Source organism: Ochotona princeps, chromosome X, assembly GCF_030435755.1.
Source record: "Ochotona princeps isolate mOchPri1 chromosome X, mOchPri1.hap1, whole genome shotgun sequence".
Lineage (NCBI taxonomy): Eukaryota > Metazoa > Chordata > Mammalia > Lagomorpha > Ochotonidae > Ochotona > Ochotona princeps.
Window position 1 is genome coordinate 15,517,990 of NC_080865.1, and position 12,466 is coordinate 15,530,455.

The 12,466-nt window shown below is 52.4% G+C and overlaps 1 long non-coding RNA gene across 1 annotated transcript in view; it reads left to right on the plus strand.

Moving 5' to 3' along the window:
- LOC131478511 (uncharacterized) overlaps positions 1–10,755 on the plus strand; it is a 146,630-nt gene extending 135,875 nt beyond the window's left edge. The window contains exon 5 of the long non-coding RNA XR_009244517.1: positions 10,648–10,755. This is a non-coding gene — a long non-coding RNA (uncharacterized LOC131478511). The remainder of the gene's footprint in view (positions 1–10,647) is intronic.
- The last annotated feature ends 1,711 nt before the right edge of the window (positions 10,756–12,466 follow it).

The window sequence follows — 12,466 nt, forward strand, 5'->3', positions numbered from 1 at the left end:
CTGGCAAGGACGCGGCCTCTCTACCCTGTGCGGTTCTCCAGCAGCAGCCCTAGTGCCTGCCTGGGAGACCACACTTTACAGGGAGGGCAGCAACAGGACTCATCTGCTTGGGAAGCAAAGCTGTGTGCTGGAGGCAGGCCTTACTAGTGGAACACTCCCTCAGCCTTGTGTGTTCTTAATGAGTCAGGACAGAGTCCTCGGAGGCGAAAAAACCACACGTTACACCCCTTAACTCTTTCTGCTCTCACCCGGGACTAAGTGACCACTTCACACAGACTCCTCAGGGAACTTTCTCCCCAGCTCCCCACTCCCCCTCCCCTTGGGCCATTTTATTCCACCAGAGCCAAATCTTTAGGCTAGGTTCCCATCACTGCCAGGAGCTTGGACAGGAGCTGCCAAATCTTGAAAGGGTGGGCAACATCTCGAAGGGCAGACTTTTGAAGATATCTGTGTACCCCAAAGGTTAAGAACCTTAACTTGGGCTGATCAGTCATGACCTGGCTTCATTGAGACACCCCAGTATGATAACACTTTTGTATTTGTGTACCGTCCAGACTCCTACAAAGAGCAAAATTTTAAAAAGATTTATTCATTTTTACTGGAAAGTCAGATTTACAGAGTGAAGAAGAGACGGAGAGAAAGATCGTCCATCCACCGGTTCACTCCCCAAGTAGCCTCAAGGGCCAGAGCTGAGCAGATCCAAAGCCAGAATCTAAGAGCTTCTTCCAGGTCTCCCATGCAGGTGCAGGGTCCCAAGGCTTTGGGCCATCCTCTACTACTTTCCCAGGCCACAAGCAGGGAGCTGGATGGGAAATGGAGTAGCCAGTGTGAACTGGCACCCATATGGGATCCCAGTGGATGCAAGGCAAGGACTTTTGCTGCTAGGCTACCACGCCAGACCCCAAATATCACTTTTTAATGGTGCCGAAGATGGTTGTGCATATGCAGGTGTACTTGTGGGTTGGTGCAGGGGAGGTTGTGTGGTCATTGGAATTGCACTTTTTATTCTTGGGGAGGCTCTGTCCTGAACCCACTGCTGTCACCCTACTTCAAGACCACAGAGAACTGATCTTGAATGTTCCACCCCACTGCCCCCTTTGAGACCCAGGAAGCCTGACTGGGAACAGGGATGGAGTGGGTAGCTGGATCTTCTTGCTGCAGCCCTTCTGGTCTGAAGCAGACTTGGAGTTTCTGTTGGGTGCGTTGTAGGCATCTGCCCAGAACAGGCGCCTAGCTCAGGAAAAATCCAGTTGGTGGCTGGGGAGCTCCCTGAGCTGGAATCAGCTCTGTCTCCCCTATGTACTTGCAGCTGAAGGCCTCGCTTGCTTCTTCCTCATTTATGCTTTGGAAGCACCAGCTAAAAATGCTGCTGTCTTGCCATCAGCTCTCTGATGCACGCAAACTGCTACAGTGACTGACACTCAGGCACCTGTGCCCTCTGCTGCGTGAGGTTGGACCCTTATGTGTGCAGGGAGTTTAGCGTCAAGGGCAGGGCTGGGTATTCTTGGTTATGCCTTTGCTCTGTTCCAGAAGGTTCCAAGTTCTAGGCACTCTCCTGGGCTCTCTAGGGCTGCATGACCAACTGTCACACTCTGGCAGTCAGGTTGCTTGTGACTTGTATTGGTTCACCAAGGTCCTCCTGGGTCTGCTAGAGCCCATCTCTACCCAGGGCTTCTGCCTGTCCAAAGACTGTCTCTACCTGCAGTTTCCCTGGTTGCTCTGCGAAGTCGGACCCAAGACCCAACCTCCTTTCTGAGACCCAGAAGTCTTGTCACCTGGCCATGCCGAACATGAATCTGAGAGTCGCATGCCAGTCTGTAAATTCTGTATATTGACTCAAAGACTCCTGCCAGACCGATTTCCAGAGATGTAAGGGACACGGTGTCGGGGGAGGGGAGGAGACAGGAGGCAGCGAAGCCCCCTGCTCCATTGGTGACCTGGATGGACAATGAGCAATGAAGAGGAAAGGAGGGGAATGGAAGAGGAGAGAAAGAGTCCACTCCAAACAAAAGAACTGCTGCGGGAAGCCTCCGCTGCATCAGGACAGGCAGGCAGGAGTCCGAAGATGGATGAAGTGGAGGGCTGTTTTTGTAAGGCGAGGGCAGAGGTCAGTAGCTTGGAGAATGTGTCATATCTGACATCAGGGGGGCAGGGGGTGGAGGTGGAGAGCCCCGCTCAGTGCACCCTCTCTGCCGGCTGGTGCAGGGTGGGTGGGGGAGGAACAGGCCCCCACACCTGGGCACGCTGTGGTGTAGAACCCTTACTGCTGTGGTCTGATGCACTGCCTTCTCCCCGGTGCTTTGGAAAGGAGGAGACACCTGAGAATTTGCACTTCTGCAGTTCCGAAGGCTCATGGGACAAAACTTTCAGAACCAGCCAGTGCCACCCTTTCAGCCTAATTGAAAATATATATATATTTAAAATCCAGAGCCAGAGTTTTCTTGGAGAGCACCAGCCTTTTAGAGTGATCATACTGCCTGAGGGCTCCAGCAGGATCCTCTGCTGAGGTGGCTGGGTGGGGGCAGGGGAGCACTGGGTACCACGCTCCTGCTGCTTCCAGGGCCAGGAGAGTTGGTAAACAGAGGAGGGATGGAAGGGGGTGGGCGACTCCTGCAGCTCTCCAAGCGTTGGTTAGAGATGCAAGCCAGTTCTTTCCCCACCTCCATCTTGCCCCTCCCTGCTCCACCACCTTAAACTCATCCCACCAGCTGCACCCTGGCTCCCTGGGGACTCTTGGGGGGGGGGCTTTGCTTGAGTTGCATGCCTGGAACACTCTTATGTAACTCCTACTCATCCTTTCGCTTTCAGCTTAAGCCCTAGGAACGCTGGGCTGCCCCCACAGTAAACAAAGGCCTAAGTCCTTTCCCCCAAGCCTTGGGCCACAAAAGGTCTCCGCCTACCCCCATACCTATTAACCCTCTCTCCAACAGGGTGAGGAAGAGGATTAGGAGGAGGCCAGCAGAAGCCCCTCTTAAAGGGAGGAGGATCCCTGTTGTATAGCTTCTTTTGAGCCTGCCTACCCTGTGGTTGGGTACCATTGGAGAGAGAATGCCAGCATAGCAAGCCAAATACCTTGTTTTTGCATCCAAAGTGTCAGATCCAGGTTTGAGGCCTTCAAACTTTCATGGTTTTTTTTTTTTTGGGGGGGGGGGTGGCTTCTTTAAGACAAATAGTGTGGGGCTACAAATCATAACTACCCAGTAGAGCCTTTGGAAGGGAAATGGTGCCAGCTGGCAGGCAGCCTGGCCTTTCAGCTTTGTCGCATCAAGGTCCTAGCCACACCTGTACAGAGGTTGAACCATGGCACACCAGTGTCCACATTCACATGTGGGTCAACTGAGTGGCCCTGGCTGGTTCTGCTTGGATCCTTCAGGAGTGCTCTGCCAGGTCAAGGTCACAGGGCTGCCAGCCTGTGGTGTGCTGGGCTGGGCCTGCCCTCACATTGGCACATCTCCTTCAGACCTGCAGACTTGGGCAAAGCAGCATCACAGTGGTTGGGTAGCTCCATTTGCCCCCCTCCTTCCTCTCCCTCTCATCCACCTGCTGTGTCCAGGAGGCTGATCCTTGATCTCTTGCCCTGACTTGGCTCATTGGCTTCTGGTCAGGTTTGGCCCACAAAAGGCACTGATGGACCATGTACTTAGAGGTGAGGAGGAGTTTCAGTGTTCGGTCTCTGAGCCAAGCTGCACTGTGGGCAGTGGCTGCGTTTCCGGCCACCAACAGCTCTCTCCAGCTTCTGTGGCAGCTTCCCAAGTGTCGCTACTCCCCCAGGTCCGTGCCTCTCCCTTGCAGCTTCCTCAGCTGCCCACAGCTCTGTCAAGAGTCCCTTGACTAAGCTCTTCTCAAAGGAACCCTCTAGTTGAGCATGCCACCCTCTCCTGCAGGCAGGGGGAATTGTGCCTGGGGGCAGTCTCTGCCATCCCACCAATCACACGTGAGATATCTTGAGTTTCCCCCATGGGTCCATTTGAATATGCAAATGTGGAAACATCCATCACTTTGGGAATAAGCTTTCCCCAGCCATCCCGAACCCAGGGTGGGGGGGGGGGGACTCCCTGACTCACAGCATCCACCACTGCCACTGCCTTTGAACTGGTGTACGTGTGTGGGTTCCCTTTTTCTGGCTGTCCAGATGAGCGAGGCTGTGTGGGAACATCGCCCTTGTGTCCTCCAGTTGGCTGTGTGTTTTGGGGGAGGGAAGACACTGTAATTTGGGGGAATGTGACAGAACTGCCTGAAACCAACCCACATGAATCATGGAACTTAAATGATGGGCTGGCAAATGTTTTCCAAAGGCTCACTGCTTCTTGCCTGGCCTGATTTGAAGCCTGTGCTGATGCTACCACAGCTAGTTTCAAGCTACGCTTGTGACAGTGTCGACCGTGAGGTTGGAAAGAAAGGCGCACAGCTGCACACACTCTCTACCACCCGGCCATGCGGGACAAAAGAACTCCAGGAGCACCTCTAATGGTCCACGGTGGTGAAGTGATTGAGGTGGTTTGGAGCTGGAGGATGTGTTGTCTTGGCCAGGACTAAGCCCATTTCAGGTTTTCATTTTCCAAAGCGTCAGCTGATGCACTTTCATTCTTGTCAATGGCTGTGTGCGTTTACCAGCAACGTGCAAACTTTCTGAAACTGCCATGTGCTCACAGAGGACTGACTGCTGTTGTAGGGCTCCAGCAAGCCATGGCAATGGAAAGGCAAATCAGTTTCAAGACAGAAAACAAAAACAAAGAAAAACTACGAGTATTTCAATTGCGCCACCTTGTGGCACCACCTAACAGTACCACACCCCCAGTATGGGAACTCCCCCCCTCCCCGCCCCCACTCTTTTTGGCCAGGCTGTTACTATGTGGGGTGATGTGCCGGTTCATCTGATGTGCGGGTGTATGTCTATCACCCTGGCTTCACTACAAACAGCAGCCTTTCTTACCTTCTCCAAAGAGTCCTGGTTCAGACAATGAAAAAGACGGGCATCCAACCTCCCTCCTAGTTGACTGTATCTTGCTTGAGGGTAGGGACCCCTCTCTTTTACCCTCACTTCCCCTGCCAGCCAAGAAGGCAGCTGGTGGATGTTTGTCAAAAGAGCAGCGAAAGAAGGCTATAGAAAAAAAAATCGCGTCCCTGCCTTGTGGTTACACTGATAACCGCTGGGATTCGGAAATTTTTTTGTTGTGCAGAGATTTTGAGCGTAATGTGATTGGCTCCGCAATCCCTGACCCGGCCGTCCTTGTCCTCATGTATAAAAAGCCAGGCTGATAGACGTCACAGCCTCCTCTCCCAGGGAGCGGGCGGCAGCCAGAGAGTGTTGGTCTGGCCATCTGGTGCAGGCACAGTGGAGCCGTGTGGGAGCCCAGCTGGCAAGGGAATCCTTGGCTGTCCCCCCGGAAAACAGCATGGGGAGGAGAGCTGTGGGATCAATAGTAATTTCCTTCAGAAGAACGGCGATGTAGTGTGGTTGGCAATGGCGTTGGGCTTTCCCTGGCCTGGAGGTCTCTAAATGCACTTGGCCTTCTGAGCTAGGAAATGGACTTGCAGCAGAACGCTGGACAGGGAAGGGAGCAAGGACAAGACTTGTTTGGCTTGAGCCCAGAAAAGCTTGCCAGGTTGGCTGTGGAAGCAGGCTTTCTGTGTGCTTGTATGTCATCGGCAGAAGCCACGTAGACACTTTGAGATACTCAAAGGGAGCTGTGGAAGCTGGAACTTTCCCATGAGCCGGCTGATGCCTTCCGGGCCGCATGCGTCTGAGCACTGAGGGAGCAGCAGTTTCTGTATGCCAGGAGCCAGTGGGGAAGGCGGCTTCTGCTCCTCTCCATCGAGCGCAGGTGCCTTAGGAGTCCTCGAATGTTTCTGAAGTCGTGTGCTATTTCTGCAGTTGGAAACAGGGGTGGCTGCAAGGTGCTCAGCAGGGCTAACAGGCTGAGAAGGGTGAAGGAAGGAGGAGGAAGAGCTGCATATGGGAGGTGCAGGATGCCCCTCCCCCACAGCCCCCAAGATCCCTACTTCAAGGAACTGCTACCTGCTGCTCTGTCTGAACTGTGCTTGGCAAATAGGAGCTGCCTTGCCCACACAAATGCTCCTGTCCTGGGGGGACAAATTGTTTTCCTGTGGCTATTCCACGAGAGTGGCTGTTCCAGAGCTCACTCCCTTGTCTCAATTTTAGGATGTCTCAGAAGGGCCATCCCAGTTCCAGAACTTTCCAGGGAGTTGGCAGAAGCCTCTATGGCAACTGCATAGCAGTTCGACTTCTCCCTCTGCTTCTGCCTGTGGCCTGCCTGAGGGCACCTTCAGTCCAGCTCCCGTGCACATGGAGCTGGCTCCCACGGGCCATCTCCCAGGCAACCTGACCAAAGCCAGGACCTGTGGCTAGGAGGCACGCTTGCTCTCCAGGAAACAAGCAAGACAGGCCAACAGGCAGGGAGGGTGAATATGGCAGGCTGGGGACCAAGCTCGGGCTGTGAGAAAGATCACTCTGGGATGTGCATTCCGAATCCCACAATTTGGGCTGTCAGAGAGGAATTGTGACATGAAAATCTTGTCTTCTTGTGGTTGTGGCACTTCCAGCAATTCTGGCTTTTGAAGAATAATTTTTCATTCTTATGTTATGTGTATCTTTGAAAGACACACACACACAACACACACACACACACACACAGATGTCCTCTCTCTGTTGATTTATTCCTCAGTTGCTTGCAGCAGTGGAAGCCAGGTAAGGGATAAGGAAGCGGAGTAACCTGCACTTGAACAGACTCTGAGATGAGACACTCGCCTTGCAGCCAGTGGCTTCATTTGCTATGCTGCAATGCGGACACTGGCACTTCTTAATATAATTGGGCTACATTTTGCTCCAACCACTGAAGTCGATGCTGTGCCTTGGTTCGAACTAGGAAAGTGAATCAGGGTAAGCACTTTGAAACAACATAGCCCTGCGTTCTTTTTTTTTTTTTTTTTTTTTTTTTTTTTTTTTTTTGAGCGATAGAAACTATGGACAGATTCCCTAACCTGTTCAGTATTTGTTTCCCACATGTGAAATGGGGTTGGTGAGAAGGAGCATGGAAATGCTGCCCGTGGGAGCCAGCACGTAGTAGTAGCGGTAGTGGTAGTAGTAGTAGTAGTAGTTCCCTTTTTTTGCTTTCCTGCCATTTTTGGCCTGTTTACTCGGATTTGCACTCCTTTATCAGAAATGCTTGCTAAATGAGCATGGGGGAGAAGCAGGGGAAGGCGGGGATCTTTGGAGGGGCAGGAGGTGTCAACAGAATCCCAAGCAGGAATCCTTTCGGAAACTCACCCCACTCCTAAAGCTACCCCCACAGCAGGCAGCCCAACCTACAAAAAAGTTGGCTTTTTTATTACCTCCATTTCCCAGAGAGGGAAAACTGAGAACTTGACAGTTTCTGAGTTACCTGGTCAGCAAATAACGCCTCGCAATCCTGAGCCCAGGGCTCCAGTTGCCCCAGCCCTTGGCCCTCTAGACCTCAGGACAGCACCTGCTGGTTGATGTCATTTCCGGACATTTACCATTGCTGTTCCCACCACCAATTCTCCTGTCTCCTCCCCTCCCACCCCGCCCCCCCCCACCTCCCTAAAGACATAAAAGAACACAGCGGCTTGGGGGCGTGGGCAGGGCTGTCCCCAGAGCCCCTGAGCAGCCAGCAATTGCTGTTGTTTCCTCGGCTCTCTCGCCAGAAGGGCACTTCCCTCCTCCCCACTGATGTCAGCCGATGATGACGTCTGGGCTGCATTCAGGCCATGCTGTCATTTGTCCCATGCTCATTCAGCTGATTAAAAGTCATCAATTGTTTTTTAAGCCACCAGCAGGCGAGCCACCAGGCGCCATTTGTTATTGTTCGGCCATGCTGTGAGATACTGTTTAAACTTACTGAGCAAAGCTTTCGCAAACCAGAGGCCAAAAGCAGTTTTTTTTTTCCTGTCTCTCTCTCTCTCTCTCTCTCTCTCTCTTTGAAAGGAAAGAAAATAGGAAAGAAATGAGTGGGCCCACATCTTCGCCAGCGAGAACAATCGGGGAGGGTGGGCAGCTGAGGGGCTGGTCTCTGTTTCAGCAACTCCCACACACTTCTTTTCAGGGACCTTTCTCTTGGGGCCAGAGCCACGGGAAACCCCCCCTTCATCTCTCTCTCCATCGCGGAAATAATCTCTCTCGTGGCTACCTCACATTCGCTTGGCAGGGGGAGGTGGGGAGGGGGCAGAATTTTTACCTAGTCCTGCTACTTACAAGTTGTCCCCCCTGTTCTGTGATCAGATTAATAATATGCAATGCCAGCCCTGCTCAGACACCTGTAGTGGCTCCCCATTGCCCATGGAAAGAAGAAAAAGGCTGTTGCCTGGCGTGTGAGCTCTCCGTGGCATGCTTCAGGTCTCTCCTCTGACCTTCCTAGCCGCTGAGCTTCGAGCACGTCCCACCTGTCAGCCTCGCCCAGGCGTGACGCTTGATCACACTGGCCCTTCTGTTTTTACTTCATGCACCACTTCCCTACCCCGCAGCATTTTGAACCCCCAAGGATCTGAAGAGAACTGCTTTGGAGCTCGTCGCTGCACTGGCACACTGGCGTCTCCCTACGTCCATATCCTTTTAAATGTTTTCCAAGCTTCGCCCCGGGTCCCTTTGTATTTACCACCTGTGTCCCTGCGCCTGGGGTCTGTCTCCAGCCTCGTGGGCCTTCTCTGTCCACACACAGCAGGTAGGCAGTACCGGGGGTTCATGCTTCTTTGAATACACCAGCTTCCCTGTCCATGGGTGCAATATTCAGGAGCAATTGTTCTGTGCTGGCTCCGGGAGGCTGCCAGTGAAATGGAACTTCAGTTACCTCCAGGAGTAGCCTATCCTTCGGCCTTTCCTTCCCTGCCTTCTCCCGAAGACAATCACCTGTACCGAGACCTTTGTCTCGGGGTCCACCTTGTTAGGGAAGAGCGGAGAACCCTGACTCGGACAATATGCTACTTTGTTCATTCCGGTTTTGTCTGGTTGAACAAGCCTTGGCTTGCCTGCGTGGTGCCTGGGCCATACAGTGGCTACTTCATCGTGGGTGACTAGCAGATGATGAATGGCTCAAATCTGTGCAGAAAAGCCTCCAAATGAAATAAGCAAAGCCTGTTGTTCTGTGGATTGCTCTCCCAGCTCTCGTGCACTCTCATGCCTCTCTCCTTTGGCCGGCCGTCAGGACATGGAGCTACTTCAAGACCTAGTGGGAGCCTCCACGTCGGCCTGAACACACTTACTACCACTTGTCTCGGAACTATAGTGCAATCTAAGCTACATCGTCTCGCTTTGTCTTTGCCCCATATTTTTGCTTACGCGCATGCATTTTCTCTCCTCTCTGGGTTCCCTTATTCTCAAGAGTAGCTTTCCTAATCCCAAAGGCTTCCTGCTACTCACTCCTATACCCAGGAGGAAACTGAAGGTCTGACTCCAGAGGATTTGGCGAAGGCCAGAGTCATTGGCAAAATTATCTGTTTTCCCCAGCCTTTGCTGCAGAAGTTTGCGAGTGCGCTCTGCACGGAAGCTGTGTTTCATATTGCTGGGGCACAGTGGCGTGATGCACGGAGAGAGAGGGAAGGGAGAACAAAGACAGCTTCTCCCTCTTTCCTCCATGAACTTTCTAGCTTTGTTCTTGGACTTGGAGATCCGAGTCCCACGGTGACGTCTCTCACCTGGCTGAATAGGGTCCCTGCCAGAGCCAGGCTAGGTGAGGCTGACAAAAAGTCAGCAAGTCCAAGGCTACTAGTCTTGTGTAGATGGCGCATCTCCAATGCTCCCCCACTGGCTGCTTCCTCATTTCCCAGTTGCCTCCTCAGATGGGGGAAGCGTGTCTTGGTCAAGCCCGAAGAACAACAGGCCAAGGCGAAGGGGACACAGGCAAGCTCTCTGGGCCTGACGTGTGCCATACCCCCGGAAGGAGCATTCCATGCGCCCCAGAGACAGCTCCCGTTCCCCCCTTGCTACAAACCAAGCCAGGCGCTGCTGCCACCGCCACTCCTCTTGTATCCCCACAGACTTCTCCAGACCACAAACTGGGCTACACTGATGACCAGGTGTGGGTGGATTGATGGCGACACACCAGCACAGGCTATTTGCTCAACGTGGGAGGTTTGGCCCCTGGGGCCCACAGGACTCGATGGGGTGGCCCTGGCCCTGAGTGCCAAGCGTGTTGGCTGAGGACATGATCCTCTGGCCTGGAGTGTGGGGTTCTTCTGCAGTAGCCTGAGGAATTGGAAGCTAGGGGCCTTGCGTCTTAAGTGTGAACTTGGTGTTAACCTGGAAACATTGCTGCTACTGGCCTATGGCGCCTAATAACATTCCCCCAAAGTTTTCAGGGGTAGCAGGTTTTTTGTTTTGAATGATTTCCTACATGTGCCTTTGTGTGGGTAGCACTGGGCCCCAGGAAGGCTCAGTATTGGAAGTTAGGCCAGCAAAGAAAAACACAGCGAGACAAAAAATATAGCATTATAGGTGGTGGCTTTACCTGCTATCCCATGGTGCTGGCTCCAGATTTCAGTATTTTCTAATGAAGTTGGCTGTCTGCATGGCTGCAGTAATGCCGCTGGGTAGGATGGCAGAAATGGTCATGTTACAGAAATAGCCAGTGATGAGCTACCATGAGACATTTGCCATCCCTTTCTCCTTTCCAGCTTCCAATGTCCTGCTCTTGAGCTCCTGGGCCTAGAACCCAGTGTAGAGGGACTGGACCTCCTGACGTCTGTGAGGGCAATGCCAGAGAACTGCTTCTGCTTCCCGAGGATTTCCTTGGGAGAGTTGGTGCCATTGTCCACAAGCAGGAGGCCAGCTGGGAGCTTCCAAAAGCAACACCTTCGAAGAACCAAGACTCACTCAGGGGACATCCTTGGGAGAGCTGGGAGGACCCAAACCCTTTCTGCCCAAATGACCCTCTTCGGATGGTGCACAGAATTCAAGGGTGAGCTGGAGCTGGAAGTTTCTTGTGTCAATGGCGGGGGGGGGGGATATGAAGAAGGGGAGAAAAACTTTGAACTTCCCAGTTGAACTTGTTCCTATCAGTGAGTGCACAATTGTTTTTTAGAAGCTCTGTGCTCTGAAATTAAAGATAAGTTTTTTCAGCTTGATTGAGGTATGATTGACAAAAAATGGTGTTCTGTTTCAAGTGTACAAAGTTTGATGTGTGTATTCCTTGTGCAATGGTGACTAGAATCAAGCTAATTAGCATACCTGTCACCTCATAGAGGTTTTTTTTTGTGTGTGTGGTGGTGGGGAGTGAGAACAATTCAGATCTATTTTCTTTTTTTTTTTTTTTAAAGATTTATTCATTTTATTACAGCCAGATATACACAGAGGAGGAGAGACAGAGAGGAAGATCTTCCGTCCGATGATTCACTCCCCAAGTGAGCTGCAACGGGCCAATGCGCGCCGATCCGAAGCCGGGAACCAGGAACCTCTTCCAGGTCTCCCACACGGGTGCAGGGTCCCAAGGCTTTGGTCCGTCCTCAACTGCTTTCCCAGGCCACAAGCAGGGAGCTGGATGGGAAGTGGAGCTTCCGGGATTAGAACCGGCACCCATATGGGATCCCAGGACTTTCAAGGTAAGGACTTTAGCTGCTAGGCCACGCCGCCGGGCCCCAGATCTATTTTCTTAGCAAATTTCTTTTTAAAAATGACTTAGCTATCTGTTTATCTGTTTATTTATTTCCACTTCATTTGAAGGGAGAGAGAGACAGAGAAAGATCTCTGCAACCCAACCAGGGTTGTCTGATCTGGAACTCTCTCAGGGTCTTCCATATGGGTGGCAGGGACTCAAGAACTTGAGCCACCACCACCACCTGCTGTGTGCGTGGGTAGGAAGCTGCATTGGATATGGGGCTGGCACTTGAATAGGATGCTCTGTTGTGGTGGGTGGGTATGGCACTCTGCCGCCCTGTTCTGGGCCAATCTCACATAGACAATACAATATTATTAATTTAAACCCCACCCCTGTCACCCCGCTGCTAGACCTTAGAGCTCTAGAACTTGCTCATCTAGCATTAATTGATGTCTTGTACCCTTTGATCAGCATCTCCCCATTTTCTCCCTCCAGGCTCTGGTGATGGCCATTCAACTTTCTGCTTTTGTGGGTTCAGCTCTTTCAGATTCCATATAGATGTGAGATCAAAAAGGAGGCAGTTTCAAGATGCAAAAAGCACTGTTTTCCAGGTCAAGTGCCCGTTCCACATGGTCCCACTATTTCCTGGGCAACTTGGCTCTCTAGCTCAAGTGCTCTTGCTGCAAGTGTGTGTGATGGTAAGGGCCTTTGCTGTCCCCAGGAGCTGCCAGGCCCGGGGGCTCTGCTGTGAGGATGCAAAGCTCAGAGGATGGAGGACTCTAGGCCACCTGTGCCCAAACCCAGGGCAGGGGTTTGTGCTTAGGGGTCTGAAGCGCAGAGGCAGAGCAAGAAAAACCTGCTTGGCTGGCTCCCGATGTGCTGTCACAATCCCCTTCCTT